Raw genomic sequence first — 7,855 nt, 5'->3', positions numbered from 1 at the left:
GTATCCAATAATTACAAGTATTATATACATTTGTGTAATTATTTACGTCATTGCACTGTATCTGCTTTCCCAGGATGTTTCAGGAATTCTGGACAACTAGTTAGTAAACCCAATATAATGTGTGTGTATGTGTGTAATTTGTGCACACACACACACACACACACACACACACACTGTAATAACAGGAGAGGAAGAGACTGTAGAGATCCTTATCATGGTGTTTGCGGATATGTCAGCATGCAGCCTCTGAGTGCATTGGATCACCCCTGTGAAGACAGTTCCTCCTTGCATTGTTAATGTACCAAATGACAGAGAGTGGATTGCAGAGAAGCTGGAAGGGAGACCCATTCGAATAAAATTTGAAAATACATGCCTAGTACCCTACATATTTACACCCATGTGAATGAGCCCTTAAGATATGGACAGATTTATCATTCAGCAGAATCGCTGTAATAAATCTGGAACATGTTAAGGCTGTTTAGTCTAAGGGTGCATTTACATGGGACAACTGCCATCTGATTAGCTTTAACACTTTGTTAACATATAAACACCTCCCTGCAAAGTTATGGGCTGATCCTTGAAAGACAAATGATTGCCTGTTTACACCGGATGCTAATCAACCAGTGGCCAATTTTGGGTGAGCTGAATCAAAAGCGAACAAATTCTCACTCGTTACCTAGTTGGTGGCCATCTTTCCATAGAGCAAGTGCCTCTTACTTTTGCTCTGTGGAGCAACTAGTCAGATGACAGTTGTACGATGTAAAGCTCCTGTAAGTTTGTACACATACACGACATAAGACAGCGGAAACGTAAATAGCAACACTTAGACTGAAAATAGTTAATCCAAATTAGGAAGGGAGTTTAGTGATTATAGTAGCTAACAGCACAAAGACAAACAAGAAGACAATGAAACAAATAAATAATACAAAGTAAGTCTACTCTATGAAGCTCAAGTTGCTGCTTTGCTTTCTGCTGCATACTGACCACTAGACCTTTCTCTCATCGGCGGAGGAGATTGAAGACAAAGGCTTTGTACTCGGGTGTTTCTCGTCCGTCCAGTGCAGTGAAAGGTCTTTTCTAAAGATAAGCGAGCACCAAAATGCTCGGGTGCTCGTTGCTCGAGTCGAACTTTCCGCGATGCTCGAGAGTTCGTTTCGAGTAACGAACCCCATTGAAGTCAATGGGCGACTCGAACGTTTTTGTATATCGCCGATGCTCGCTAAGGTTTTCATTTGTGCAAATCTTCAAAACCTACGAAAGTGATGGAAACGACACAGATACGGATACGGCAGGCGAGGGGCAACATGCTGGGCTGCATCTCAGGCTCCCAGGTCCCACTATTAAGCTACAATAGCGGCAAGAGTGCCCCCCCCCTAACAATTTTTACTTCGGACAAACCTTCATTAGCAAGGCACACCTTAGCTAAGCACCACACTACCTCCAACCAAGCACAAGCACTGCCTGTGGGACACACCGCTGCCTCTATCCTGGGTTACATGCTGCCCAATCCCCCCACACGACCCTGCGTCTGCAGCGCACACAAAAGTATCCCTGCGCAGCCTTCATGCTACACGCTGGCCTCATAGCCACACCACCCTCATGTCTATTTATAAGTGCGTCTGCCATGAGGAGAAACCGGAGGAACACACTGCAGAGGGTTGACAGGGCAGACTTGCACCGCGCCAACAACATAGGCCTCGGCCCACAGCTTCAGCAATCGTAGGCATGAAGCGGACTTCAATGCTAGTTCATCTGCGACGGGCTCAGTAAATCAGTTACCTTTCCTTTCACCGCTCCAATGATTGGATTAGCCAGGAGAAAGTTGCACAGCCCCAACCTAGCCCAGTTACAGTTCCCCTGGGACATAGGCCTCGGCCAGCAGCTTCAGCAATCGTAGGCAGGAAGCGGACTTTCACTGCACCCAGGACCTAGGCCTCTGCACAAACCCTCAGCAATCGCGGGCCTACAGCGGACTCCAATGCTAGCGTAGCTGTGAACGTCTCATTAGCGCTGTATCGCTCCTCTTGTTTGTCCCAATGCAGTGCCCCGGATAGCTGAGCTAACGTGTGATAAAGTACAGGTTGGCTTCGGCCCACACTTCATGCCCTAGTCAGTCTGGCATTTTTTCATAGTCACAGGCAGGTACAACTCTGCTCTGGGAAGTCTGTGTGGACCCACAGCATGGGTGGGTCCCAGGAAGCCACCGACGGTACATTAAGAAATCCCATTGCAGTGCCCCGGATAGCTGAGCAAACATGAGATAACGTACAGGTGGGCTTCGGCCCACACTGCATGCCCAAGTCTGACTGGGTTTTGTTTAAATAATAGTCACAGGCAGGTATAACTCCACTATGGGAAGTCTGTGTACACCCTCAGCACGGTGGCTCCCTGGAACCCACCGACGGTACATAAATAAATCCCATTGCAGTGCCCTGGACAGCTGAGCTAACGTCAGATTAAATACAGGTGGGCTTCGGCCCACACTGCATGCCCGAGTCAGACTGGGGTTTTTTAATTAATAGTCACAGGCAGGTACAACTCCGCTCTGGGAAGTCTGTGTGGACCCACAGCATGGGTGGGCCCCAGGAAGCCACCGACGTTAAATTAATAAATTCCATTGCAGTGTCTTGCACAGCTGAGCTAACGTCAGATTAAATACAGGTGGGCTTCGGCCCACACTGCATGCCCGAGTCAGACTGGGTTTTTTTAATTAATAGTCACAGGCAGGTACAACTCCGCTCTGGGAAGTCTGTGTGGACCCACAGCATGGGTGGGCCCCAGGAAGCCAGCGACGTTAAATTAATAAATTCCATTGCAGTGTCTTGCACAGCTGAGCTAACGTCAAATAAAATACAGGTGGGCTTCGGCCTACACTGCATGCCCCAGTCAGACTGGGTTTTTTTTATAAATAGACACAGGCAGGTACAACACCTCTATGTGAAGTCCGTGTGGACCCACAGCATGGGTGGGTCCCAGGAAGCCACCAGCGGTACATAAATATATCCCATTGCAGTGCCCCGCACAGCTGAGCTAATGTCAAATAAAATACAGGTGGGCTTCGGCCCACACTGCATGCCCCTATCAGACTGGGTTTTGTTTAATTAATAGTCACAGGCAGGTACAACTCCGCTATGGGAAGTCTGTGTGCACCCACAGCACGGGTGGCTCCCTGGTATCTGCACCAACAAGATGGAAGCCACTATTGCTCTACCGGTCGGCTAAAAAGCTTCAGCTAGGGATAATCGAATACGACCTCAGTTGTATGTAGTTGGTTTTCGGAACTGTGGCCAGGATTAGGAGGGGGGGGGGGGGGGGAGTCATTCCTATGGTGCCATTTTAGGTGAAATTCTTGGACTGCTGCAAGAGGGACCAAAGCTTAACCATTTGCCAAGAATGTTTTTTTTATTGTTGGAGGAGGAGGAGGAGGGGGAGGGTTCAGAGGAGGTGGCATTACAAGGCTAAGACAGCATGACCAGGACCCGCTATAGTCGGTGTGGGAAGCACGTTGTAGGCAGACCCCAGTAACATTTCAGTACTAACAGTAGAGACAGACCCAAGTAACATTTCAGTAGTATCAGTAGGGACAGACCCCAGTAACATTTCAGTAGTGTAGAGGGTTAATATAGTTGCTAGGCTATCAAAATACGAATAAATAGTGTTAAATACAAAATGTGTTTTGGTTAGGGAAAACAGGTGCCTGAGAGAACTTCACAGAAGTTCTCAAGGTCTCTCTCTGTCTTATCTATCTAATGAACAAGAACATCCTGTGTTCCAAAAAGACTAACAAATTGTACTTTCTCCTTCTTTTACTTTCTCACTAATAAGAAATGTATCCTTGCAGTTATTTGCTGACCACAAGCCCCTCCTGTCTAGGCAGTGGTCTATGGTCTATTTAATTTGATGTTTTTGCTTCAATAAACCAGAAGCCATTTTGATAGCACTATGCTTGGTCAGTGTGACTTCTCCGAGTTCGTTAATTACTTATACTAATTTGGACCCAGGCGACATCAGCACTTTGGTCTCCTTTGCAAGGCCACCCCTTACAGTTACTTGGCGCCAAACGGGGGGCGGAATTTATTCTTTACCTGCAGCCGATATCTGACGACGCCAACTGCCAACACTACGGGACCAGGATCACGGGACCCCAGAATCCAAAAATCACCCGTGAAAGGTAAGCCTTTGACTTGCCACCTTGATTCTGGGGTTCCAGTGATTTTTTGGGCTCATCGTTGACAGACGGTTAGTTGCTGCATGTATTTATAAGAATACTCCGCCATGTTTTAACGTATGTGTTCATAAAACTGTAATAGACGGAAGAACTCATACCCTGTTATTTTATGCCATGTCGCCTGAGGAAATTCTTGAAGTTTCTGTACTGATTGTTTGTATCACGTTGGCAATTATCTGCTTTTGTTGGCTTTGTTATAATATCACCAAAGGTTCCCTGAGAGGCAAGTGTGGTCTCCCCTTAACCCTCCGAGGTAATCTCTGTGATTACTGGAAGGCTGTAAAACTATTCCGGGACAAGGAAGACGGTGTGTCCTCCTATAAAAGTACTTCGTGATATAGTGTCCTGTTTACTTAGTGAAGAATAGTGGGCATATTGAGATGGGGGCAGGAATTAGGGAGAGGCAAGGGGAAGATATCAGTAAATGTGATCTCCTCTTACCCTCCGAAGTAATCTGTGGGATTGCTGGAAGATTTTACCCCTATTGAGATAATAGAAGTGAGGGAAGGGGAGGATATCAGTAGGTACGCCTATACGATATCAGAGACCAAGACAAGGAGTATGCCTATATGGGAACAGCTAGAGAAATAGCAAAGGTCAGACAAAGCAAGTTAGCCATGGGGAAAGAATGTAGCGAATTGTTGAGAAAAGCAGGTGTTTTAGAATTTTGGGAGTCTTCTACTAGCAAGATTTGGAGAGAGTAAAGGTTAAAAGTATGTGAAGAAAGTCAAGAAGTTATGTGAAACTGTTGGTATAGTAAGATAATTGCAGTTTCAAGATGGCGATTATTCATATGCTTTGAGTTGAAGACAAAGGAAGGCAGCCCTTCTTCACCATCTGAGGGCACCGCCCCGGCCGTGTCATGGATGATGTTTTTCTCCCTTTGTCCTGCCCCTAGATGGCCGTGTTGTTATTGGGGCCAATACCAGTCGGTATATCTTGATACGTGTCTAGTATGTAGTATTCCTGGACCCTCCCGTCACCATCGCCCAGTTAGGCCACGCCTTCGGTGGCCATTTCAGTGCCAGCCATGACCCAGCGGCCATTTTAGCATCTGTTGCAACAATGCCTTCAGTTACCCCTCAGATGTCATCTTAGCTCCGCAGCAGAAATGAGCTGGCTTCTCATCTCCCATCTATGTATGTTTTTACCTGGCATACCAATTCCTTGAACTGCAATGAAGAGTGCCTTTTCTGAATTTTGCATAGAAACATTCAAGTCCCCTCATCCCGCCTGCAAATAGCCTTCTCCCAATTATCTGTTCTGCAGTCTGTGTTTAGCACCCCCATCCCAAGTAGGTTTGTGCTTAAAATTTCCCATAAATGTAGTTGTTGCTGGAAAAATCTTTTCCACTTTGCAAGGGGGAAAATGGAGGAGAAAGAGAATTCTTTTATAGTTTGTGTTCCTTTGGGACATAAAGCAAGTTCATGCAGAATCTGTGGATAATTATGTGTCAAATAACCAATATTGTCTGTATGTCTTCATGTTATGTAATCTATACGTTTTGTCCTTTCTTTTATGTGTTTAACTATTCCTCTGCCGTCTGGGTTTGATGGTCTGTGCAGAGAAATATTTTTTTTTCTTCTTGTTGCTGCTAAATGATTGCTGTGGTTTGGAGCCTGGATATTCTGGCTGTTTTCCAAAAATTCAAAGTCAGAGAAGAAAGACAGACGTTGAATGTATTGTGTGAATTGTATGGTTTTGAAAATGGAAGAATATAAGAGAGAAGGAATGCGTGCCTCTCAAGGCCAAAGATTAGAGTGGAGAACACTGGACGAGTAACTCTGCTTGCTTGAATAGAATGAAACCCGTAATGAATCCAGTGAATATTAGTTTTGCTGTCTTTGTGTAAATGTCAGTTCTGTAACTGGTCGGACGTGTGCATAATTGCTAAATGTGTGTTACAGTTGCATCATACGCGTTACGTCCTGTGTGAACTCTTACTAATATTTGAACGAGACTTGACTGCATGAACGGATGAGAGTTAATGTGTGATGTAGGCGCTGTGTGCTGATCATTTGGAAGCCTGCCAACAAGTCACAATTATACTGTTTCTGAGAATGCTCTATAGAAGAAACGTGCAAACGGCCATACCTGTACTTACACCCTCATGTGTTTGTGCGGTGGCAGCAGTACAGGCAATGGTTAACAAATCTTCGGAGTTGGTATTGAACCAACTCCCCCTAGTGGTCCTCACCCCCCCCCCCCCCATGACACCCGGAGCATATACACGCAAGTGCAACCCAAGCACTTATTTCTGGCTCGTCAAATCCAGCTACAATGTGCTCTTGTCATTCTTCTCACTGTCGCTAATACCTTGAACTCGGTTACCCTTCCAATTAAGTACCCTAGTTCAAAAGGGGGGGAGAGAAGATATAGGTGATCTAGGTATTGCAGGTCAGCTATTTTAAATTTTTTTAAATTTTTTTCTTTTCCTTCTTACAACAAGGTTATGATCTATTTGAAATAGAATACCAGCCTGATTGTCTAGCGGTAATTGGTGCAAGGGGTTTCAGAAGTGCCAATTCAGCTGGCAGAAACTGAACCGCTTGAGGTAATGTTTAAAGGGTCACGATACCTCACGCGCTTCCTTGTGCTGGAAGGTCCTGAAAGCATATTGAGAATTGCGTGATGGGACCCTTGGGATGTTGTATCAAACTTCACCCATCCGGTGAGGCTCGTATACACCCCGGGTCTGAAAGTGACCCGACCTTATGTCGGATGGCAGCAGACCAAGCGACACCTCTACCCGTCCTCACTCTTACGTACGTAGAGGAACAAGCTCTTAGCCCCCTTGGTCCATCAGTAGCCCCTGGCACATGTACAGGAAGATGCAATTGCAGACACTGTCTCTTCTTTATGTTAACTGAAAGCCCTTGTTAATAATGTATATTCTGAGTTGTTTTTGTAGATGGTATCAGGGTAATTGACGACTCCACGCTGGATATGCAGTGGTCACGCAACAAGATGTCCTAAAAGCAGAATGCCTCCGCATGTCCCAGGACAGGAAGCGGAGTTACAGGCCCTCACTGAGGCGTGTGGAGTGGTAGAAGGTAAGACGGCAAACATTTACACTGACTCCCGGTATGCATTTGGCATAGCTCATGACTACGGCCTAACATGGAAGGCCAGACAGCTTGTTACCTCAGCAGGGCAGCCAATTAAGAATGGTGCAACGGTGACAAAGTGGAAAGCTCACACCAATTCCTACAGCAGAGAAACAAGAGGCAACGCCATCACAGACCACACAGCAAAGACAGCGGCCCTCAAGCCGTGGAAGAAAAGAAGAAAAGAAGAATTTAACAATAACTTTGGACTCTGATACAAACTTTGGACTTTGACTAAACCTTGGACTTTGATATGCTAAAGACTTTACAGTTACAAGCCAGCAAGGAAGAGAAAGACAAATGGACTTAATATGGGAGCAGCAGAAATGGGACGGTGAACAGTCAACAGAACTTGCCCACCACGGTCCCTGTGCCCCATGATGGCCCAGCAAATGCACGGGAAGACACACCTACCGGGGGTCCAGATGTCCGCCTTGAGGTCGTGTCCTCTGGCCTGCTCCGTCGTCTCCGGTGCCGTCCGGCATAGCGTTCCCACAAGGGTCTTTCTGACTTTATTCCT

This window comes from Eleutherodactylus coqui, chromosome 6, assembly GCF_035609145.1.
Source record: "Eleutherodactylus coqui strain aEleCoq1 chromosome 6, aEleCoq1.hap1, whole genome shotgun sequence".
Taxonomy (NCBI): domain Eukaryota; kingdom Metazoa; phylum Chordata; class Amphibia; order Anura; family Eleutherodactylidae; genus Eleutherodactylus; species Eleutherodactylus coqui.
This window is presented reverse-complemented; position numbering follows the sequence as displayed.